Source organism: Fukomys damarensis, unplaced genomic scaffold, assembly GCF_012274545.1.
Source record: "Fukomys damarensis isolate Sample0158 unplaced genomic scaffold, DMR_v1.0_HiC HiC_scaffold_28, whole genome shotgun sequence".
In the NCBI taxonomy this organism is placed as follows: domain Eukaryota; kingdom Metazoa; phylum Chordata; class Mammalia; order Rodentia; family Bathyergidae; genus Fukomys; species Fukomys damarensis.
The window spans coordinates 11509015-11534977 of record NW_022900940.1 but is presented as its reverse complement, the minus strand read 5'-3'; the positions used below and the strand labels follow the sequence as shown (position 1 = coordinate 11534977).

General features: G+C 36.9%; 1 protein-coding gene across 4 annotated transcripts in view; it reads right to left on the bottom strand.

Moving 5' to 3' along the window:
• LOC104866129 (contactin-4) overlaps positions 1 to 25963 on the bottom strand; it is a 536780-nt gene that overhangs the window by 198486 nt on the left and 312331 nt on the right. The window lies entirely within an intron of this gene.

The window sequence follows — 25963 nt, the reverse complement described above, 5'->3', positions numbered from 1 at the left end:
CTTTGTGGTTTCTGATAAATTTGATAGTTCTCCATTAACTGAGAAACTGGCACACAGGAACAAAATTTTAGACCTACTCAGAGACACAGTAATTCCTGAGTCTTAGTCTCTCCTTTTCCTAGTGTTTCACACTATCAATCTAAATTTGATTCTCTTTTTACTTATGGCTTGAACATTGTTCCATCACTTTGGTGAGAGGTAGTTAATACTACAGCACATACTCTTAAATACACTTCCAATGACTACTTGATCGAGCCCACCAATATCAATCAGTACTTTAAAAATTAGTTAAAAAGTTATTATATACATATGACTGGCAGTATGAAATAGTGGTCAAAGAGTCACATTTCTGCGAATACTTATTTATCCCAGAATACCACTGGGATAAATATAATGGGCAGTCACACCTAAACATGTTCCTGGGAGAGTGCTTATTTCTCTTAAGATTAGTTACATTTTGGGGGAATAAACATGGTCTCACAACATTTAATTTATATTGCTAAAGCCAACTATGCTGTCACAAGGAAATCAAGCTTCAGCACTGGAAAATCCATGATCCCTCTGTCATGTTAATTCCAGATCGTTCCAAAGCTGAAAAGTGACATGCCAGTAAATGGCCCTAATTAGCCAACGTTTTATCTTCAAAAATTACTTTGTTGAAGAAAGGGAAAGGAGCATTCAGATGCAAAGGGAGCTTCTAGTTTCAAAATTAGTTGGCTGAGCTATTATATGATGCTCTTCAATGTGATCCTGGGTTAAATTACAAACAAATGAAGTGTCCTTGGAAAATGGCAGAAAGGCCACTTGAGTTTTCTAAAGAGAACACTAATTACTATAACATGAATGTCTGCTGTTTAATCTTTCAATGAGTATCAACTGTAATTGACCTCAACAATTTAATGTGTAACATGAAACAGGTTTTGCCTTAATAATCCTCTGTTTACATACAAAGGAGGGGTCACCCAGATTGCTTTCTCTTTATTCCTGGATTATCAAATTTCCACGTGCATTATTTTGGAGACATATAATTATGTTTATAGGAGAATAGCTAATCATTTTATTTATGCATGTGCATATAATTAGAAGTCACTCCATGCTGATGTCAAGAGGTTACTCGGTGTAAATAAACAAGTGCTTGCCAGGAAGCTAGTCACTTCCTCAAGAAACTAAAATTTAGGGAATGAAAAGGCCCTATAATAGGTCATGAAGAAATATAATCAAGTATGGCAGTCTTTCCATATGAACAAAAGATTTTAACTAACGACAGACAATGTACTCCTTGCTAGCTTAAATGGGTATGTGAGTTTTAGAAAAACCTAGTAATCTCTCAGAACCTTAGTTTTCTCACATGAACAATGAGAACATTGCCTATCCCCTAATTAGCTATAAGAGAATTTTAAGTAGAAATTAGCATCTCCAAAGTCACAAGGTAGAAGTTAGAAAGTAATTTACCAGCACAATATTAATCAATCCACACCTCTCCAAGGAGAGCGGTAATCAAGTACACAAAACCGCTAATTTTTTCCCCTGAAGATATTTCTCAAAACTGTTGCACTAGTGGATGTGAGGATTTCTGGATTCTGTGTTAGAAGCCTTGTATTAGCAACTAGAAAGTGAATATGTGAGTGGGGAAAAGGACACTTACTTTGTTATTTTTCTAACCAGAAGGAAAACATCTAGAAGATCAGAAGTCCAAAGTTCAAGCCTATGGTCCATGAGGGAAGCAATTTAAACTCTCTTGCTTTCAACTTCGAAGTATGGTGATCATTGTAAATGTGAGGCAGATATACAGTGAAAATATCCTTACGGGAAATCACTCTGAAATATCTAAAGGGCTATACAAAATTTAGCTATTATCACTATGGCATTTCCCCTGCTCAATCATTACCAAAGTAAAAAATTTAAAAACCATATATATGCAGCTAATGTGCTCTTTGATCTATTTACAGACAAGTAAATCCCTTTGGTTTCACTGCTTTTGTGATCTCAGTTTAAGTGGGAGACACAAGTAACCCTAAGTGTGCACTGCAGTATTTCCTAAACCACAGGCCTTGAGTAGTAATTTGGTGTCACTAACCCAACCTCCTTCAAACTCAAAGGGTTGCATGATCTTTGAGAAGCACTGGACTAAACAGAGTTAAATAGATTTTTACTTTTTTTCTTCAGGACCAGCAAGGACTTTTAACATGCCACTGTCCTTGAAATTCTGTAGAGTGTTGAATCAACCAAAAATATTTGATCAGGCAATTACCCTACCTTCTCCTACTACATACACACACATGCACAGTGCTGTTTTAATTTAATTTAATTTTGGGGGGCACCAGGGATCAAACCAGGGACCTTGAGCTTGCAAGCCAGGAGGCGGAACCATTGAGCTAAATCCCCGAGCTGGCCCTGCACAGTGCTTTTCTAGAGCATTCCTCAGTAGCTCGTAATGAAATTACTTCCAAAACTTTAAAGATAAAACAAAGACATTTTAAATTGTTATTCAGTTTTAAGTTATATTATTAACATTAATATCAGTAACACTATAATATTATTAACAGAATAGAAAACAACAAAATGTAACAAATAATGAACTACTTTTCATAAGGCTAGAAACAAGGACTTTGAACGATTTTATCAAGAAGAATGAAATGTTTGAGTAGATCTACGTAGCTAACCTCATTCAAACATTGCACAATGCTTGTATGTATGGAAGCACTGTGTGACTTCACTGATATGGACAGCTTTTACGTCTTTTATGTACCAGATTAAAAAAAATCTACTTAAAAATGAATAAAAATAAAAATCATGGAGCAATTGGAGTGGTAAACACAAGTGAAAAGTAAAGTCACGGATGAGTCAAGTCATGCTCAGGTAAAACAATTTCCAGGATGGCCTCAAGGAGCCCATCTGGGACTCAAGCCGCTCAGTGATGATCCTGGTGCCAGTGTTCCTGTGTAATTAAGGTGGACAGACTGCTGAGGCTCTTCTAGGATCTAGCTTTCCCTTTGGCTTTATTAGAGATTTCCATGAACTCTAGTAGAAGGTGTGAATACACATTGAAGGGACTAATTTATTTTCAAATTCAATCAAGTGAAAATGAAAGAAAACAACAAAATGGTCAAGTAAAGTTGTAATAATATTTCCAAATTATAATAACAGTATGAGACCCTAACAATCTTTCATATGCGAAAAAGGGACAAACTAAAGTTGCTGAAAAGTCACAAAGATTGTGCAAAGGATCTAACCAACATCACTGCAATATCTGTAAACATTGTTCAGTCCCAAAGGGCAAAGGTCCACCAAAAGTCTCCGCTGATGAAACTGTAAATTCATGTTGTATAAAATGCTGAACCTCTCAACAAGAGAAACCTCTAACCAAGATATTAACTTAGTTTTCTTCAGAGCAAAAGATCATCATCTAGAATATCCTGTTTTTATCTATGTCTATGTCCAAGGCATTTAGGAAGCAGTGGGAGGAATACAATGCAATAGTAACACGACAGCCAGGCAGGCGAACCGTGAAGAGTCATCAACATACCACTAGTCCTTGTTCTTCATTTGAAGATATGAAATTCCAGTGCTCTGTGACAGACCAATGACCCGATATTTCTGACTGAACTCACATTCCAGTGCTCTGTGAGGAATGCAGTGCAGCTCTTGACATTTGAAAGTAAAGATCAGTACTGTTACGCTTCTCAGCAGACAATACAGATTTCCCCTAAGACCCAAAACCTATTTTTATCAGAGCAAAACATTAATCCACTGGGTTATGTGAAATGCTATCAACATTCTAAAAAATAAGCCAAGTAAATAAAACAAAATAAATTCTCATGTGCTGCAATGAACAAAAAAATGTATCCCACTCAGTTTGATTTCCTCAGAGACTGCCATGTAATATTTATACTTACTCAAACTTGACAGATTTCTTTTGATAAGTTTTCACACACTAATTGCTCTGGAAGTGACAGACAGTTTCTGTCCCATTGGCAATTTGTAACAACTGAGTAAACAGATATTTGGAATGCAGTATATTAAATAGATTGTGAAACTTCTGATGCTCATTTGAAAAATACTGAGATTAGTTATAATGTGATACTAATTAAGGCTGAAGGACCTAACAGTGCTTTTCTGATTTGTAACATCCAGAGATAGGGGAAATTAACTCTAAAACTTCATTTTCTTCATAAGTTCTTCTTTGAACATCTTTGGCCCAACCATAAAGGATATTTGCTATTAATTTTAAAAGAAGACACCAATCAAGCAATTTTCAAATGCAAGTGCTCACAAACAAATGCACCCAAATGAATGTGTTTTCTGGATAAGTACCCTTAACCTTTGTTTTTGGTACTGGGGATCAAACTAGGGACCTTCTGCTTGTGAGATTTTAAGCTTTTTTGACACCAATTTCTTTGGAGTTATACTCCGCTTTATTAGTTGAGTTGTTTCCCAGTGGTAGCAAAGACATCAGTTTTTAAAGATGGCTTTCATAATCCCCACAGTTTTCAAATATGAAAAGACCTGTAGATTAACCTTCATGATTTTACAGATCAGGAACTGGAAGTCTAGAGAATTATATGACTGGATCATGATTACACAACTGGTATGTGGCAGGAGTGGGATTATGGTATAACCTCAGTGCTCAGGAGAGCTGATTATGCATCTAGGTGTGATGCCACATGTTTATAATTCTGGTATAACTGTTTTCTTCCCCTCTGGGTTCTTGTTTGGAAAAAGGAAAGGACAGAAAAGAACAGCAGGCAGTGGGGACAGACTGGAGTGTGTAGTTTATTAGAATAGAGAAAAGCCCTAGTTAGATGAGGGAGCAAAAGGACACCAAGAAGCACCAGAATCTAAAAGTTGATATACAGATCTTTGGGCCAGAGGATGTGTAAAAAATCTTTTAGGTTTATTGCTACTTGCTGCTGCTTTGCCAGGCTTCTCTTCTCCAGTGGATTCCATCAGTTTTTTTGTCTTACAGTGCTAATTGCCCTAGAGGCTTAGCTCTACCTTGGCTTTAGTTTACTTAGTTTATTTAGTTTGTGTAGACCTTTATCCTTTGTTCCTTGTTTTCTGTTCTCACTAGCTACTCTGGAAAATGAGGCAGAAGGAACCCAAATTACATGCCAGCATGGCCAATTTGGTAAGACTATGTCTTAAAATTTTAAAAGGGCTGGGGGTGTAGCTCAGTGGTCAAATACTTGCCTAGCATTATGCACAAGGCCCTGGGTTCAATCTCCAGTCACCATCCCCCTACACACATGCTTGTTTTAGGAAGCTATATGATGTTCTTCTAAAAATTAATTTTAGAGCTAGAGGAGGTCAGTTTTCCTTATCTAAAAATTTAAGGCATAAAATTAGATCATCTCTCACTGTGTTAAAATTGCATAAATTCTATATGTATTTCTTTAAATCCAACATCCTCATTTTACAAATAATAAAAGTAAAATTTAAAGTAAGCCAATAACCTGCTAAAATTCACTGGGTAGTTATGGATAGAGTCAAGAACTAAGAAACACACAAACATACACAGGCACACATACACACGAGTTGTTTAGCTCATTTAAGCATTAGTGTTTAGTAAAAGTAAAAGTACTAAAATTACTAGTCAGCAGATAAGTATGCAACTGATTTTGGCTTTGATGAATTATTTTAACAGCATGAGAGAGGCTTACCTTTACCTACTCTTATCAATACCTGTCCTATTTTTGGTATAGTGTTTGTAGGATGAATTTAAACTGAGACATGATTCTAAGGATATAAATTTGTTTAAAAGGTAGTGATTCTATGAATGAAATACCTAACATGGATGCACTCATTGATTGAGTTGTTAGTCAAATATTTACCAATTTATTGCAAAAGTTCTAAACATAGTACGAGAATGGAAAGCAGCATTGGCCAATGGTGGAGGTTTTAGGGAGATAGGGGTGGGAGTCAGTTAGAAGTTTGCCCATTGAAAGGAAAAGATGGTGTAACACCTGGATTTGGTGTCAAAGGACATGGACTGGGTACTGGTTTCAATGTTTATCAGTGGGAAAGTCATTTCTATTTATGTTATTCATCTGAAAAAGAGGATAATAAAAAGGGTACTTTTCTGCCTGAATCAAGAATTACACTACATTTCATACTATATATTAATGTAAGCTTTTAAAGATTCTTTTGGTATACTTTCTTCTCTAATAAAAATTATCTTCATATAAGTTGAGTGATAAGTTGTCCTCTGACTTTCAGGAAACAAAATATTAGAAATTGTGAGCAGTCTAAAAAGCACCCCCCCAAAAAAGAAAAAGAGATTGACCAGGAACCTTAAGGACAAAACAGCAACAGTGATTATGAATGATTAACAGTAGCAAGAGTTCAGTGGTGCGTTGTATGAAATAAGTTTGAGCTATCATACAAAGAGAATGACCAATAAGGCTTTTAGCCTCTCAGAGAAGAAGCCTCTGGATGACCTGTTCCATTATACTATGAAACTATACAATAAAGTAATGCATAAATTGTCTTCCACTAAACAATGCATTGGGGAAGAACAGTGTGTGTTTATGAGGGGAGTGTCTAAGAGAAGTGGAAATATGCGAGGGTGGAGAGGGAAATGATACTGCACCTTCATTAATTAGAAGACAGACTAATGGGTATTTAACACCTATAATGATAGCAATGATCCTTTGCAGCTTAGGTCACTAAAATTCTGACTGTAGCTGTCAGGACCCCTATTATGATGCTCTGTGGCCCAGAAAACTTAATTTAAACAGGTCCCAGCATTAAGCAAGACCATCCAGTGTTCCGACACTGTTTTCATTATTTAGTCGTGCTGCGTAGAGCAGGAATGGCATATACCTGTCACCTGGGCCATGAGTTGCCACTCCTATACCCGTTGCTAACATTTATAATTGACTCTGCCACACACAGATTCAGAATCATTTTCAATATTGTGCTTCAGGCAATTATTTAATCCATTCATGTTGGCAGAGAGAGTGCACATTTTTCAGCATCTTCACAGTGCAGGTAGTATATCCTTAATCTGAAAATCCAAACTATAAAATGGTTCAAATTCCAAAAATTGTTGACACTATGCTGCTAAAGTTAATTACACACTATGAAATGTTGTTTGATGTACAAAATTATTTAAAACATTGTATAATATTACCTTTGGGCTGTGTGCATAAGGAGTATATGAAATATAAAAGGAGTTCATGTTTAGACTTGAGTTCTATCCTCAAGACATCTCATTATGTATATGCAAATATTCTAAAATTTGGAAGAATTTAGAATCTGAAACACTGGCCTCAAGTATTTCAGATAAAAAGGATGCAACTTGTACTAACTTTGGAGGAATGAAATGGTGACCATACAATGCAGGGGTCAGATAAGGCCAAATGCTAATTCTAGCCTAACCTGGTAGGAAGTATTTTTAAAAATAGGCCTCTAAGAAACCATTCCTTTCATTCAATGATATTTTTGCTACATGGTACTTACTCAAATGTAGCAGTAGGGATATGGTAAAAAAGATGGTGAAAGGGGAATTTTCTAATGTGTACATTCCTTCAATATTGCTCTTGAATATGACATACAATGTTCTTGATTTATGTTACTCATTTTCCTATCCTTATTTTGTGGGGTAGTTTGGGCATTTTGTGGAAACAACGTTTTCTTTCAAAACTTGTGGGTAGAAGGTAAGTTTAGTAAAGTGATAGTAAATCAGATATTAATATATAGTAGAATAAAATATAAGATGCTTATGAATTAAAAAGTAAACCGAAAGACTTCAAGTCAATCTTGTACTTGTATCTGATTGCCTCAGGACATGCTTGCTCCAGGATTCTCAGGGGTAGATTCTGACCTCCTTTGATCCTAGAAATGTATCCATGAAAAATCTTAAGAAATATTGCCTAGGTTTGGTAGCCGAAAGCTCTGAATTTGGCAAGGTAAGAAGGTGTATATTTTTCAATCAGGAAAGCATTCTTTTGCTCACATGCTCCAACTCTTGAACGGAGGAAGGAAAGTGGCATCACAGAATGGACTTAGCGTTCACAAGTGTGTGTGTCTCTTACAGTTTCTGTGTGTTTTAAAAACAGTGAAAATCAAGGAGACACCTAGATACTGAGCTGCCACTGAAGCCTAAACACAGTTCTCAGGGACCAGTCCTCAAGAGCAAGCTGGGTGGAACAGCACAATATCCCCAGTACTGGTGCTCAAGATTGAGTGAGCTTCAGAATTATCAGAAGGGTTTTTCCTACTCAGAAGGCTGGGCCTCACACTCAATAGTTTCTGATTCTGGGAACCAAGAAATTTGTATTTCTAACAAGCTTTCAGGTGACAATGATGCTGGAGGTCAGAGACCACACATTGAAAAACTCTTGCTTCTGGAGATTTGAATACTGCAGCCTCTCATTCCATCAGAGAAAGAACTGGCAGAACTGAGTAGCAGGCTCCCACTGAGAAGCAGGCACACAGCCTTCTACACCCATTGCTACCCAGACCCTAATAACTTTCAGACAGTTTAGTGTGTGACGCATGCTTTAGGGTATAAAGCAGAGAAAGAATTGGAATGGACCCTTCGTTGCACATTTTTGTTAGCGTGAGACTGGTACTAGAAAAATATCAATATAAGCCTACTCTGAGTCTTTTCATGGGATGAGGGTGGGGTGCCAAAACCATATGGAATCACACAGAGTTTTGTCAGTAACAATGAATGGTCCATTCTGCTCAGTGTAGTGAAACAAAGCCACGGGAGGCAGATGTAGCTTTAGTGGACTCTGATAGGCAGATGGGAACAGTGGTCATGGTGGAGGAAGGATTTTTTTTCAATTATTTGTTTAAAATGGAAAATTTTAAAAAATGAAAGGCATTGCTATGTTTTATGAACAGTTTAAACACACAGCAAAAATTCACTCTAGAACTACTAGTCTCTTGAAGCAGGTATATGTTTGATAGTCTAGTGTAAAATACTTGATATTGTAGAAACTGCATGCCAGTTAAAGGGATAACTATCAAAGTTCAATGTTTTGCTCCAGATTAAATACTTCTTTGCCTCAGGTGGAAGAACAGAAGAAAAACAGATGATGAAACTCTTCTAGCTTCAACACTTAGTGTTCTCTTCATAAAATCTCTCTGCCAAATCCAAGATTCTTTGCAAAAAGATTCGCAGTGAAGTTCCACTGCTGTGGGGAGGGTATATCCAGTCAGCCTTTATGTCCTCTGGATTTCAGCTCCCTGATGCTTTTGCTTCATGTGCTCATTTCACCAGTCCCTGCCATCGGCCTAAGAACATCTTTCTGTGTTGCAAAATTCAGTCCAATCCACAAAGCACTTCCAAATTAATCCCTTTGAAGTGCAGTTTCGAGTCATGGCCCTTCTTCCCACACAAGCTCTCTGCAAGCCCACTCTTCCTCCTGGATTAAGTAAGATGCATCAACTTTGTTTTTAAATCCTTCCACAGCAAGACCTCAAATTATCTAGTCTTAGCTTTCTTCTCTTTTACCTGTGTAAAGCCATATTCTGAGACTGTCCCTTAGGCTTGATCTGTAAATGGCTAGGGAGATTGAGGGGGCATCATGAGTCAGTCTATTACATGTTTAATGTCTCCGAAGGCACCTTTAGATGCAAAGGTAAGGCATAGTTGGAGGTCTCCGCCCATCCCATCTTGGTTTCAGGCAGAAAACTCTTGTTGTGACTTGTGTCTCAATGTCCCCTCAAAAACTCATGTGGTTATAGGTGGGGGGTCTTCACAGATGGGTGGATCCAGGGTTTGTGATGCTGGGATCAGGGTGTGAGATTACTAAATTAGTCCATTGATTAGCTTGGCATAGTTCTGGGTGTGGATAATGGGGAGGCCCATTCTGCATGAGTGCTACCTTGTATGTGAGTGCTACCTGCCTTAAGGGTGTGTAGCCTGGATAGAATACAAAGGACAGAAAGAGAGCTGCTGCCATTGCTTGCTGCTTGCTGCCTCTCTGCCTTCTGCCTGGCATAAACTGTTGCTCTTTTGCAATGTCACCCTGCCTCAGAGCCAGACAACTATGAAAGGAGACCTCTACAAACTGTAAGCTACCATAAACCTTTTATCTTTTAACTTTGGGTGTTGGGTATTTTATCTCCACAAGGGAAAAGTAATTAAGACAGTTCTAGATTTTTTGCAATTTTCACCTCCCCATTAAAAAAAATTATGAAAGGTTTATACTGCTAATTAGAACTCCTTAGAGCGAAGTGGAAAAATAGTCACTGATTTTCTGAGGAGGTCTGGGCTTTTGGTCTCCCTGCCTAGACTTATGCATGTTTTTCTCAGGATGTCCTTCTAACTTCTACTGATCTCAATCAGTACTTGTTGCAAAGATCCATATTTCTGTTCCCCAAAATACATGGTTTCTCTTTCAACTATAAAATGAGGTTTTTTTTTTTGTCTGAAAGCAACTAGCATATTGTCTCACATATTAAAATTTTGTTTTTCCTCTATTTGAATGGTTTGGCTGCTTATCTCTCCTCTGTCTACTTGTCAGGCAAATACTACTTTCAGTTAAAAATACACAAGGCAAGAGAACATCTGCTTCACTTTTGTGTCTCCCATTTTGCAATAAACTCAGTAAACATCATTTGAATTGAACTGAAATTCCAAATGTCAGAAGTTTCCTAGAGCAACAATATAATTACTGACCTCCAGGCTGAAAGTGCAAGTGAGAAAGAAGTTATTATAAATAAGAGGATACAATACTTTTATTAGACAGTAAATCAGAATCACTGAGATCAGAGGAGGAAATTTAACCCTTTTCCCTTAAATTTTTTTTTTTTAAATCTGGGTTTGGTGTCACATGCCTGTAACACCAACACTCTGGAGGCTGAAGCAAGAGGATGTAAGTTCAAGACCAATTTTCTCAATGCAGGGAGACTTCTCTCCAAATAAAACATAAAAACTAAAAAGGATAAGGATGTAGATCATTATGAAGACCCTGGGTTCAATCTCTAATTACTTCCACCCCAACTCTTTCTTCTTCCTTTTATAGTCTGGCTCTGATGACAATTTTGCATAGTTTATAAAAAAAGAAGAAAGATAATTTATTAAACAAGAGTGAAAAAGATTGTAAATGAAGAGAGGTAATTGTGCATGAATGAAGTCAGCCCAAACAATACAGCACAGGCTAAATGATGTACATTGATGTGACTCCGTGAGTTACCAAAATGGCACTAGTGTGACCTGGTCAGAGCTATGTTTCTCAAAAAGTGGCAGTAACCCTTCAACTAAGATGTTTCCCTAGACAAAAGAAAAGATCAGATCCAGTGAGGCAGATGTTTCCCTCTACCGTTAAGCAAGCTGTCTTATCAGTACATCAGCAAACCCATGATCTATTTAATTCTTTACATTTTCAAGTTGTTTCAGTGCTTGGGATTGATTACAGGGACTTGCACATGCTAGGCAAGCTCTCTACCACTGGCTATTCCCCAGCTCCTCAAAACGCTTTTATATTGATACTCTTATTTGTTGCCTGTAACAGTTTTAGGACTAAGTAAAACAGATATTAATTCAGTTGAGGAGACTTGGAAATGGAGATATAGGAGAGTCAAGTAAAGAAAGCTATTCCAAAATCACAAAGAAGACCAGTGGAATTGGGATAATTAAAGTAGATATCTCTTGAGAACATAGTGAAAAATTTTTCCTTATGCTAGAAATCACTACAATTGTAATGTTCATTTAATCTTCATGCCACAGTTTAGGTTGAAGGGTTACCAGTCATAGGGTGTTCTGGGTGTGATTATCATGACTGATGTGCCAAACCTTTTGGAGACAGAGTGAGATAAGAAGCAGGACAGCCTTGTGGGTTTTTGCACACCACAGCATCTAATTCCACATTTGGCACTTGGGAGGCACAATTTCAGGGAACTAGGTGAGCAAATATGTGCTGAAATGCCAGAATGTACGTTACTTATATCATCAGCATGTAAAAATATTTCCTAAGAAAACACTGCACATAATCACACTGAATAGAATTTGTGGGTTTTGTTTCAGCACAATCAAAATCTAACTTATTAGTTTAAACTTAGCAATTTCTGGAGAGAAAGAATTACTCAATTTGGGGACTAAAAATGGACACTTAGAAATAAGGAATAATTTTGAATAGATGATAGGAATGACAATGAAACTATAATTATTTACTTTCCAAAAAAGCTTCAAGTAGTAATCTGAGTAAGCCTTCAAATAATATAATCAATGCCCACACCCATCACAAATACATAGGCATTTCACCCGATTATTAAACAATTAAATACGTTCCTCAGTTAAAGATGTGATCTGAAGTTCAGAAATTGACGTTTAACCTGGGCATAAATTAACCCTTAATCAAATTTTCTAAGAAAATACCACTCTTTATTATAACCCAGTAGGTACCCTCTCCTCCTATGCCTTTTTCTACTGCTCCAGTGAAATTAGTTAATGAAAGCATTTAGCCTTGTTGTTTATTAAAAATCAACTGTCCTTCACAAGTAAAAGTCTTTTTCTTCATTTTTAAATTAAAAGAGATGTATATGAATTGTAATAGTAGGTTCTGCCTTCAGGTGATGATAGACAGGACCAGATGAAAGATTTATCAGCTCTGAATTTGGCTTTATTATTTGGTTTGCCCTCAAAGATCTATTCCTTCTTCCTTGTAAAGCTACTGCAACTGAATCTCATGGTATCCACTCTTCATTGCTCAAAGAACCCCATAGGGATGGAAATGAGTTATGAATTATCAGACCTATGATATTACTTATCTCTCAAGATAGTTATTGGTCTGGTAAGCATCATATGACTTAAAATTGCCAATCAGAAATATTCATATTTCAAGCTGAGTGAAAGGGCTTTTGATCCTCTTATTTTAATACTCTAGGATTTGAGGACAGAGTGCCCCATGCCCAGGTCTAATGTGTTACAGCAGACCCTTGAGTTACAACCAGTCTGATATACTTGGGTTATGATCAGAATTTTAGTTGTAACTTATGACCAAAGTCTTGAGTTATGACCTGAATACCAGCCACTTGTGCTTCCAGATGATCTCAGATACAGTTTTAACACTTACAGAATTCAGGAATGAACATTACAGCATCCTTTCCTCTATGGAGTTAATGGAGAAGTCCTAGGCCAATGTCTCTCTAAGAACACTGAGATCTGCCTGTATACAGCAGAAAGACTTTGAAGGCTGTGTAGAGGAGCTTGACCCCTTATTGACCAAATTCAGTTACGATCAGCCCTTGGGAATGAATTGAGTTTGTAAGTCAAGGGTCCACTGTACTGACAAGCTGATCTAACAAGAGGAAGAAGCTATGACTCAGACCTCAAAAGCTGAGGAAATAAGTACAGACATTCAGGAAAATGAGCTTTGGAGGAAGCATTCAGCATTTTTGCCCTTCATGGAACCTGCTTTCATTCATTAATTCATTCATTCATTCGTTTGGTAGTACTGGGGATTGAACCCAGAACCTTTGCACTAAGCTAATCTTTCCTTTCTTCCTGTCCTCCCTCCTTCACTTCTTCTTTCCATTCCTTTTCTTTTCCCTTTTTCCCCCACCCCACTGTTTCTATCTTGGGCTCTTTTTCTTTATTTGACAAAGTCTCACTAAGTTGCCCACGCTGGACTTTAACTTTTGATCCGTTTGCCTCAGACCCCCAGAGTTCTGAGATAAAAGGCTTACACTACCATGCTCAGCAGAAACTGATTTACTTTTTAAATTAATAAATATATTTATTAAAACTTATTTCCAGGCTAGGAATTTAGCTCAGTGATTCTGTCGCCTGCCTTGCAAGCACAAGGACCAGAATTTGATCCCTGGTACTACTACTGCTACTACTACTACTACTACTACTACTACTACTACTACTACTACTACTGCTACTACTGCTACTACTACTACTACTGCTACTAGAACCCCTATGGATACTGTGTTTTCTCCTCTGAAAATCAAAAGCCATCAAAAATATCTTGACCAATATAAACCTATATCATTACTCTCCTTCACTTAGTAACGGTCTCTTTTTACCACTATTCGTAAGTTCCCCTGGGACGCCCTTCGAAAAATACTTCTATCCTGATCTTTTGTCTCCCCTCTCACACTTCTAAATTGTTCTTTACAAGAAATGGTTAGAAATGATGGATTCTTACCAATGACTCATAACTTACTGCAGGCAATAAAACAGATTTGAAAGAAAAATGTCAGTTTCAAGAAAATGTTTCAGGCCGGGGATTTAGCTCAGTGGTTCCATCACCTGCCTTGATGGCACAAGGTCTCAAGTTCAATCTCCAGGACAAAAATAAAAAAAAGTTTCAAGAAAAATTATATCTTATGATTATAACTTTTAAAAATCTGAGGAAATTGTAGTTTGTTTCAAAATAAATATCTTTATTTCAGGGGTGTTAAGAGTATCTTCTATAAATGGTCAGTTACTTGAGTTTTTGGAGCTGGATATATTTGGCCCTGAAACTTTGCTTTGCCACTACTTTGTGAGAATAGTAAGTTACTTATCTTCACTAAAACTTAATTTGCTCATCTGAAAAATGGAGGTAATGCTTAACACTTAAGAGTTTGGTTGAGAACGTCATGTGCAATACCGTAAGCAAAGCGCTAATCATAATTAGCAGTGTCCAGCACAAAACTAGCACACAAAAACACCAATATTTATTATTGAAAAGGAAAATATGATAAATAGAATAATTCCATGATTTAGATATTCGTAAAAATTAATTCTAAAGATTAATTATAAATAATCTACTTATGAAACATGACATTTAAAATTAATAGAATAGTTTCTCTGGTTTGAATAAACTATAAAGTACATAAGATCCTAATGATATAATGGACAATGTGAAATAGGAAGAAAGGGGCTAAAGGTGTAGGGAAAGTGGGAAAGGTAGGGGAAAGGGAATAAGGGAAAAGAAAAAATATGAGAAAATGAAAAAATGGAAATGAAGTGTTTGTAAAGGGGGAGGAGAGGAGGGGTGAAGGGAGGGCAGGGACAAGGGGAAAAATGAGAACCAAGACCTTTCATGTAAAGGTACAAGTTCCCAATAATGAATGTAACTGTACTGTATACCTAAAATGTACCAATAAACTCAGTGAGGAAAAAAAATAAAATTAATAGAACTATATTGCTGTGTTATAGTATAGTGCTTTATTTTACTGAAATTATTACCATTTATGTTAATTTATCTCTAGGTGGTAATAATATCTATTTTCCAGAAAATAAAAGTGGAGAATAGAGTGAAAAGTGACTTGTTAAAACTTAGTATTAAATAAAGCCAGGCTAGTAAATTAAATCTTCTGACCATAGACATAAAGCATATTTTGCTAATGAAATGAAGCAGCAAAAATCTTAACTTAAAATTAACGTGCTCCCTCTCTTTCTAGAAACTAAGATCTGCGAGAAACTGGGATGCAACTGAAGTGTGACAGATAATAAACAAATACTTCATTTGGGAAACAGCAGCAAGGTTATACTTAGAATTCATGCATTACAGATCACAACCAGAAAGTACTCTAGGGGGAAAATGTGTCTACACTTTGCTTTGTCAGAAGCAGGAAGAGAATCATTAAATACTATTCACTTCTCTCTCCTCTTGCCTCGACTTTTATTGATTTCTTTTAGTTAGTAAGTGAGCAGGGTAGGACTGAAACCCATTATGCTAGATTTTTACCTATTCTCTTTTCTCATATGAATAGTACAAAAGACAGCAGGTAAAGAGATATCTTCCACCCAGCTGTGATCTTGACCAAATCACTTAATCACTCTAAGCCTCACATCTCTCACTTGTCAAGAAGGGGTAACTACCCCTCACTTTATAGGCTTCATGACCAAATAGAAACCACAGATGTGAAAACAATTTGCAAACAATCAAACACCTAGTGAAGGTGAGAACTCATCATGGGACAGGGATTACAAACAGATTTCACCTGGACTTCATAGCCTTGCCTAATTGGTACTGGCTATCTATGATGCTGTGTCAGGGTTCTGAGGACCCACTGGGACTCAGAGGGAAAAATAGTTGCAACTGAACTGTGACAACTGCCATGGGACCCAAAGTGGATGTTGTTAGATATATGAAAAATATTTGGGGCACTGCTTCTGCACAAATGAGTAGAGGTGAGGATGGAGAAGAGAGAGCCCCAATTGTAAAGGTTTATGATCGCATAATTTCAATCTCTGTTGCTATAAAATGTAAAATCTTATAAAATGAATATTACTTTACCAAACTCAATATATTGCCATTAAGACCGAACTAAATAATCTGTGCACAGGGGCTTCAGAAACTACAAAGAAGCACCCAGTAGAGATTGATTAAAAACACTATGGAATAAAAAAATTACACATGCAGTCTGATCTTACCAATAGAAAATCCTTCCTTTGTGTGGATGAACAGTCAGTTATCCTTTATAATAATAGTAAAACAATACAGAATTGATGCTCTTAATTGAATGTTCGTAAAGATACACTTTATTTACCTTTGTTTTCTAGCTTTTGTCTGTCACTTTAAATTGGTTAACAGTTTGACAGATGTTCAATAATTGACACAGCTTATCTTCCCTGTTCAGGCTTCTTTCCTACTCAGGTGCCAGCATTTCCAGTTGCCGTAGCAACCGTAAACATTAATGATTACTCCAACATGCCAAGGAGATTTAAACACTTTGTTAAAAGTTCCCTAAGGGAAAAACAATCTACCCATCTTTGGTAAGATGCAAAATATTATATGATTGAAATTCCCCAGATATTATATTTATTATGGATAAATATACAAATCTATTTGTATAATGTTGTGTAGTAATGATTTTCCCTCCCACCTGACTAACAAAAGGAGTTGTGGGAATTGAGAAAAATCACTTTTCTGCAATGTAAGGGGAAGAATTCATCCAAATAAATGAGAAATAAGATAACCTGGAAGGAATTTTGAAAGCAGTCAAGGGAAATCATATAGTACTAAACACTCTTGCACATGATTGGGTGCAAGTTCACTTTGCTCTACTTAAAGTTTCAGAGGTTGTGAGAACAAAATTAGGGTGATGTTATTTATCCTAACCACATATGTCACCTTAAACTGTAAACATGCAAGGATTGCCTAACATGTGCAAAGCCCTTTGTCCAATCCCCAGTACTGGAGAAAAAAAAATAAAAGAAATAAATGCATGGGATCTTTAATGTTATGTTTTCAGAAGAGTCTATTCTTTAAAAAAGAGTATTCTTTAGAAGAAACGGAAAGTAAATGTAAAGAAAGTAGTACTTTCTGCAGCTATTTTAAGCTGCTTGGCCATAGGCTAGATCTGGAAAATAGCTGTATTCTGTTTATCTTGCTACTGTATACATTTTTAAAAAGTGACTGCTAAGATTAAAAAATTGAAAGATTTCACATAAAATTCCGCATTTATGACTTATTATGAAAAACTGCAAGACTAGGCAATACTTCCTTCAAGGCAATAAACAGGCCAGAGATAAATAGCAGCTTGCCGGTTTAAAGGGGTTTTTGGCTGTTCATCGACACTTATTATCTACTCTATTTACATTCTTACCTCAGGTCCACAGGAGACTACAATTTGTGAATTTCTCCTGCACCACTTTCATTTAGTACATACAAAAAGCAGGCTCGAACTTCTACCAATCTCAACCACTTTGCATGCTTTGATCTTGTGGGGAAGAAGGAGCAGCTGATCTCCCAGCTGAACTTTGGAAGACAAGTAGTGGATAAGTCTTTCTTTCTGTTCCTATCTGTGACTGATTCTAGAAAGCAAGAGCCAGAAGCCGCCAAAATCCTACCTTTCTCAATGTCTAAGATTTTTTCCTTCCTTTTCACAAAAATATTGTGGTGACGCATACATTAAAAGTACCATTTCAGGGACCGGAGATTTAGCTCAGTGGTTCTGTCACCAGCCTCTCCAGCGCAAGGACCCGAGTTCTATCCCCGGTACCAAAAAGAAAAAGAAAAAAAAAAAATATATATATATATACATATACACCATTTCAACTACCTGTGCAATTTGGTGGTTTTTAAGGGCATTCACAATGTTGCACAACCATCAGCATTATCTACTGCAGGAACTTTTTTGTATGCTAAAATTAAAACTCTATCTATTATATCTAGTTTTTGATCACTCATTCAACAAATACTTAGTGCGTGCCCAGGACATGCTAGGCATTTTTCTAGGCACTAGGAATAAGGCAGGATATATGACAAGGGTATAGTCCCTAGGAGAATCAAGTTTCTTCAATTCTACCCAAGGATCCAGGACAATGAGTCTTACAGCTGAAGGCATACAACTCTTGAATTAAGACTTTGGGGATGAGATCCTAAACTGTAAACATCTCTTACAAGAAGATAAAAATTAGACATCATTTGTCTTTGGTACCTAGCTCCCTTCCCTCCCACCCCACACCTAGCAACCTCATTCAGATTCTTCCACAGGAATCATTTCTTCAAGACTCGAAGATGTGGTACAAGTGAGGCTATCTGCTTATGGCTCTAGGAATGGAGCCATATCCTGTGTCAGTCAAATCCATTTTTTTCTTCCCAGACCCGTTCATATACCTTTCATTCATTATAACTGGTTTAGGAATGGTTATATAACAAGTGGGGATATAAAAGACAAGTTTGAAGATTTGTTAAATTATAGAAAATGTGTTATTCTCTTTCTGCTGGGTTACCAGGCAGCTGGAAGAAAGCCAAGAGATGAATAGAGAGGTTCCTAATTCTATCACGTGAGAACCAAAATCTAGCTACATCTGATGGGAATTCTGTGTGAATAAATTACCATTTTTCAAAGCGTATTGAATTGGATTTTGGCACTTGTAGCCCAAAGTCTCCTGACTGACAGAACAATTAGACAAGAGACACAGTATGGAAGAGTTTATATAATCACAATTACCATCCAGGGCACAACAACAATATAGGGACTTCTAAAATGTGTTCTCAAATTTGAACTCCTTAATTCTACTCAAAACAAAATAATTCCCATGTCCTCTAGGAGTTCTGCTTCTGTCTTAAAACATCCCTGGTTTCCCTTCTTAATTATTCTTCTCCAGACTTCTACCCAGCTTCATAATAATTGAAAATGTCATCTAAAAGCCTATGTTAAAATTTGTTGTCGTTGTTGTTGTTTTGGCTTTTGGTGTTTGGTTTTTCAAGACAGGGTCTTACTATGTAGTTCAAATTGGGCTGGACCTCACTATAGAGCCCAGGCTGGCCTTGAACTCTAGGGATGATCCTTCTCCCTCAGTTTCCTGAGTGCTGGGATTAGAAGTATGTGCCACCATACCCACTGTTAAGAAGTTTAGAAACTCATATTTTCAAATGATAAGAGCATTGTGCCTGCAAAGTCAAGCAAGTTTGCATTCCTTAAGCATATCTTTGTTGCCAATCTCTTCTGACGTTTGATGATAAAGATTCAGGAGAGGGGCAAAGGAGGGAATGAAGGAAAGTTGTTCTCAGCAAAAGTTCTGAGTACACCATGCAATGTTCCTCTGATCTTTTACTAGGCAGTCAGATGACTGCATGCTATGAGGTTGTACCAGACATACACAAGGGACAACAAATCACAAATCCTAGTTATCCTGTAAAGGAGGCATGTGGTTGCAAGCAGGGCCAGGGACAAGGTCTGTGCAGAGTTATTTTCAGCCAGCTTCAAAAACACAAAGCAATCACCACCTGACGTGTCAACTGTAGCTGTAAGAGACCAGATATCTATAATTTTAGCATTCCTCCAGCCCTTTGGATCACAAATTGCAGGGTGATCATTGATTAGCTGACCTTCTTTGATGATGCCTGCCCTCAAATACACTTTTGTTCTGCTTGTGGCAGGAGTTTGAACTCTTATTTTCTCTCTTCATAAGCTTCTTAACCAAGACCTGGTGAGCAAGGGGTGATCTCCATCCTTAGTTGACTCTGCTTGTGGATAATTGCAGGCACCCTTTATTGACCTCTGAGGGGATGAGTGTCAAGGTCTTAGTTTAGCTGTTAAAAGAAACTGCTCAGTCTATTTTTATTTTGCGACTTTTGCCTTTTCTGCCCTGAAAATGACAAAGAATTGAGAAAAGTAAAAGCACAATATAAAGATTCAGACCAGAGAACTAGGGCCAATAAGCTAATAGTATATAAGAACAAAAATGGACATAGCAAGAGGTGTCAGGACACCTACAATAAAGCAGTGTTTTAAAACTGTGTGTATATAATACTAGTTCAGTTGAATGTAAAGAGGTACTACAAGATAAAATCATGTGGACAAATATCTTCAGAAGATAATGTGTTGAAAAAAGCAGGGCAGATTTCGTTACTACAGGAACTCTCTAAATCTTAGCATTGTAAATCTTCAAGAGCATTTCATAAATATATTTAATCAAAGAATGGCTCCTGTATCTACTTAAGAAATAAGAGCTAGCTAGTTATTGGAGACAAAAAAATAATATTTTGATGATAACAATGTCATGGTGACTTAGATGCTATTAATTATATGTTACTGGCCCAGAAATCTGAGATTTATTTTGAAAAAGCCATGTTATAAAGATGTAAATGAAAAGTCTAGGAAAAGAGGTCTGAAGAGGCATTGTAGTATCAGAACTAAAAGGATAAGCATTGCCTAAGGCAGGTCTTAGTTATGAAAATAAGTCAGCTTTCAGTTATTTTCTTATGTAAGTTTCATGAGTAACATGAGGATAATTGTATTTTTCTCCCAAGATTGTTCTGAAAAAAGTATTGTACCTCTGTTGTTGTTCTCAATATGCATGTAATGGGAATACAACTCTTACTTTCAAAATCTATTTTCAGACAAAGTAGAAACTCTCTTATCATACAGTTTTGAAACTTTCTATTGTTGGATCAAAAAAGTTGACAGAGTGGTAAACCATATAGAAATGCCACATTTATACATTAAGCATTTTACATATATAGATATATTTACATCAATTTATAATAAATTACATATTTAAACACTATTTTTATTGTTGATATTCTTACTTATTGTTCAGATAATCAAACTTGTCAATGATGTGATTTAAGACAAAAATGCACCTTAACATTTAATCTATTTTTTAATTTGACTATTGGCTGGGATGGTTATTTTCAGGTAAGTTACATTCATCATACAAACTCTCATTTACAATTTTATTTTCCTTAAAAAATAACTCATAAAGGGATATAGTACAGAATCATATCAGAGTTTGATAGATAAATATTTTCTTTAAAGATCAACTCCTATAATTGTCTAATTGTGTTGCTCACAGCATACTCTTTTCTTTCCTTCCTTCCTTCCTGCTCTCCCCTTTCTTATTGGATTGTCTTTCTTGGGTCTTTTCTAAAGCATTTAACATCGCTTTGTGGAAATGACAATTCTTTCCTTTTGAATTGCTATTCATTAGTTTATATAATATTTAAAGTCTATAATCATAAGCACAACTGGCATTAATGGGAATGAAAAACAAGTGATTCTTGGCAACACACAGCTCAGCATCTAAATACAGAAGGGCTTGGCTTTCCTTGAGAGCAGCCTATCAGTCACAAACCTTCAGTTTGCCACAGGCACCTGTCATTGAGCATTACGGAAAGAGTGAAGTACCTCTGTTTATCCAGAAACTTAGATAAGGGGAAGTGGGTGGAGAGAATCTCTATCTTTCTTTAAAAGAAGTAACATACTGCTTTTCTGCCTGTTCAACAGACTCTTGCTCACTGGACTATGCCATTTTAACTAAAAGTCTGCAAGGCTTCCCCTAGCTGCATTGTTAGTCATCTTTTAATAATAGTCAATCACTAGAAAGACTAAAGGTGGGTTTTGCAGGCATGATGGCAGATTGAGGATACAGAGTCAGGGGGACAAAGATAGCTTTTCAGGTGTCCCTCGCTTACATAATACTGATAACTGCCTGGTCCATATGAAACAATGCATTTCAGACTTTACCTGGATTTATAGCTGAACAGCACAATGAACATACATTCCTGAAGGCTCAGAAAGCAAATCTAGAAGCAACCCACAAGTTTGGGCTATTATATTGGGTACAATAAATGGTCCCTGGCCACTTGCACTCTGATGCTATTTCCTCTGCAGTCATCATCAAGTATCTCTGTTCCTCCATGTTTTCCTACCATGAGGATTCTACCTTAGAGCAAGCTGATCACGGACTGAATCCCCTGAAACTGTGAGCCATAATAAAGCTCTCTTCCTTTAAGCTGTACTTGTCATGACAGGAAAGCTGAATAATACAGGTATATATTCTATATTCATTCTACTGCTAATACATCTATGGTGACTTTCATGTAAAATGATTTCAAATACATCCATGAAATTCCTCAATCTACTAATAAATACAATTCTCAAAAAGAAATATTCTGTCACATGGCACTGTATGCTACCAAGAAAGTAAATATAATGAAAGAGATGCAGGACTACAGTGAAGACTGTCTTAAAAGGGTCATGGGAGAGGTGAAAACAAGCAGAGATCTGAAGTGAAAGAAGGTTGTGAACCATGGAATATCTGGAGGATGTGATTTGCAGGGCAAGAGAATTACAATTACAAATCTCTATCACAGGTGAGGCAGATTTAGTATCTTTAACAAACAGTATATAGAAACAGAATGATAGGAAGAATAAGACTATAGCTAGGTACCAGCTTGTGAAGACTACAGACCAAGGTAAGGGTTTTAGATTTTGTTCTGAGTGAGATGTAAAAACTGTGAATAGTCTTAAGTAAGAGAGAATCCTGAGCCGTGTCACACTTTAAGAATCATTCCAGTCCCTATGGTCCCTGTAATAACAAAAGAGGCAGGACTACAAAAGGGGATACTGTTGCCCATCACTTATGGGTTCTTTTGCTTGATTCAGATGGAAACCATGGGACAACTTGCCTCACTGTCCTTCACGGTTATTTAGTGGCCCCTCTCCTCCAGACAGCTCTGGTGGACATAGAGCAGTGGCACTGTCTGCTGCGAAGCCCCTTCTCTATTTCCTCCACTTCAGGCTCTGCTGTACCTCTTTGAAGGAGGGCAGAGGACTCTTGTCATGGCTAAGATCAGGGAGGGAAGGATCTGGGCCCATTGTTAACATTCCCAACCTTCCCGAGCCTCGGTTAGCTGCAACATGGCTGCAGCCCATTTCTCACATTCTTCAAAAGAGTGGTATTTTGTAATTAAACTCTAAATATAAGGACATTCCATTGTCCTTATATTAGAGAACAAACTTGTTAAGTTGGCTTCATTCATCATCGATAAATACTTTAAATCTTGAATGAAGGCTTGTTTCTCTAAAATATTCTTGAAAAAATAGAGGGACTAGCGTCTGTGTTTTTTGTTTATTTCAGTGGGATAAGAAAAGGTCTGTTTTTAAATCACATATTTCAATATGACCCAGTTAATCTTTCAAGAACTCACATTCAGTACCTTTGATCAGCTTCTTACTATGATATAAAATATTTAATCCTTTTGTTCTTAGGACTAAATTGTCTATGGAACATTTCCTTGGTGAAATGTTCAATATTGTGGTCAACGAAGGAAGAATAAAATTCCTATTCCCACAAATGTCTATGTTATGATGAGTGAGCCATAATTTAATATTTGGAAGGCACAACCACTTTCACTGTAGTTCTTCCCATCCCTCAGGAACTATACATTTCACCATATAGAAAATAGCCTTTCAAAAAGGCTTGAGGAAACAGCCAAATCCTTAGGTCCTTGGCCAAATGTAGATCAGATATTGACACCAAACTGAAAACTGATGAATTAATTTATTTATTGCTGTTTACAAATGGAATTCTTAACTAAATCTCTATAACACTACAGGTAAAACTATAGCGGGGATAATGAAAAGTAAATGATTCTAATTCACTTTCCTGTGTAAATAAATTGTACACTGTACAAGATTTTGGAGGGAGTGACGGTAGAGTTGAAAAAAAATAAAGATATCTGAATAACTGCAGGATATAATAATGTCACAATATGAAGCAATTTCAATAGGCTGTAGTGAGTGACTCTGCAGTGGAATTTCTGTACTGTGTATTAACATGCCAATGCACTGAAAAACTGAACAAAAAATTAAAATCCACTCAGGAGTAACTGTTTTGACCCAACTTCTCTGAGCAATGTTGACAAAAACAGTTATGTTGCCCTGAATTATACTAGAGTTATTAGTATTATCCCTCTTACTTGTCTTTGATGGGTAAGATAATCAATGATGTGTTTGGTATTTCATCTTTTATGATTTTGAAAGACTGGGCTATTTTATCTCATTCTTTGATTTTACATGGTAATACAGAAGAGAAAAGGAGAAAGTTTGAGGAAAAGAAACAGGCTTCCTGGAATACACAGGAAATATCAAATTTTTAGCAAGTATTCTAACTTATAGTCAGTGGTCACGCAGCTGACTGCTAGAAAGCTAGATCTTCTGGTTCAGTACTGTTACTCTACATTTCTTGCTTAAAATTCAGAAATGTAACATTTTAAATATCTAAATTTCTATCTTTTCCAAAGAAGGAAGAGAAAGGAGGAGAAACTGGAAGTGGAATAAAGGAAAATAAAAAGACAGATTTAGCCTTACCATACGCCTATGGGCAAACTCTTAAACCATTTATATTTCTCTACGAACAATCTAACTTTCTGGCTTTGTAATTCTTGAGGGGTGAAATGTTAGCTGTGTGTGCAATCGCCATCGACGAAGGGATTGATCCACTGCATCTGGCTGGGAGGATGGAATAACTTACGCACATTTCATAAATAGTAACTGTATGAGGTTTGTCCGAGTGTGGTGACTTTTGTCACTGGGACTGGCTCTCATGAGGACTTTGGAAACTTTGTCTACAGAAATTTTAAAAGAGCTCTTAGCTTCTACTTAAGACACGGGCCCTCTAAGTTGCCACACTTAGCTACATGAGTTGAAATTTTTTTCTCGCGAGGTAACACAGGAGAAAATAGAAAGTTGAAAAAGAAAATGACCCTATAATGCTGTTGGGAATATTCCACGGACCCCAAGGAAGATAAAGACATGGTACTGCTCTGCTGGCATGCTTGGCCCTGTCCTTCTGTAAGTCGGATGCCTAGTGTGACCACCGTAATCAAGTCAGTTTGATTGTCTAGCTAAGCCTCGGAACACTTCTTGGGAATACTGTAGCTGCTCCTTTTTGGTCAAATTTATGCTCACATATTCTCAAGATTCTTCACCATTCTCATTTATCTCACATGACACCTGCAGGGGTAGCCCCTGAAAATTTTAGGGTTTGCTACTAGTTTCTGGGTAGGGTAAATTATTCCTATAACAACTTTGCCAAATGTCAAGAGAAGCAACCAGTCTTTCCATATTTATGAGCTTTAGAGATACAAAAATCACTCACCTATAAAGTTCAACACATTTGTTTTGACACGTTTGCCTCCCCTTCTTTCCTCCCTCTCTCCCTCCCTCCCTTCCTTCTTTCCATCCTTCCTTGCTCTCCCCTCCCATTCTTAACTGTGACTAAGACAGCTTAACAATCTAACGTGAATCTCAAAGGTACTTTTGATTTACTTCAGACATTTTTTTGAGAAACTATTAATTGGAAAATAGATCTTAACAATGTAGTTAGCTGTCATATCTTCAGACAATTTCTTTGCAGATTCAGAAATAATATTTTCAAAATAATTGAGTTCTTCCTCACAATGCATCTCAAACAAAAATTTAGGATATTTGTGCGTGCGTGTGTGTGTGTGTGTGTGTGTGTATTTTTAAAAAACTGTTTACAGCTGTCACCTACTTAGGGGAAGAAGGCCATTAGCACAACATTCATTGCTCAGTATTTCCAGGAACTTCATTCGAGAGAACAATCTACCTGCTTTAGTTTCTATGAACCCCCTATGAGTTACAGATGCCAGATGTCTTTTCTCTGGCTGTCACCGATGACAGGCCTAGTGGCACATAAAAGGAAAAGCAGTTGGTGTTGGGGAGGAAATTCACAGCTTATGGCGGGACAGTCCATTATTAATGGAAAAAGTCATAGAATAGTTAATGTAAGGATGTCAGGCTTTCC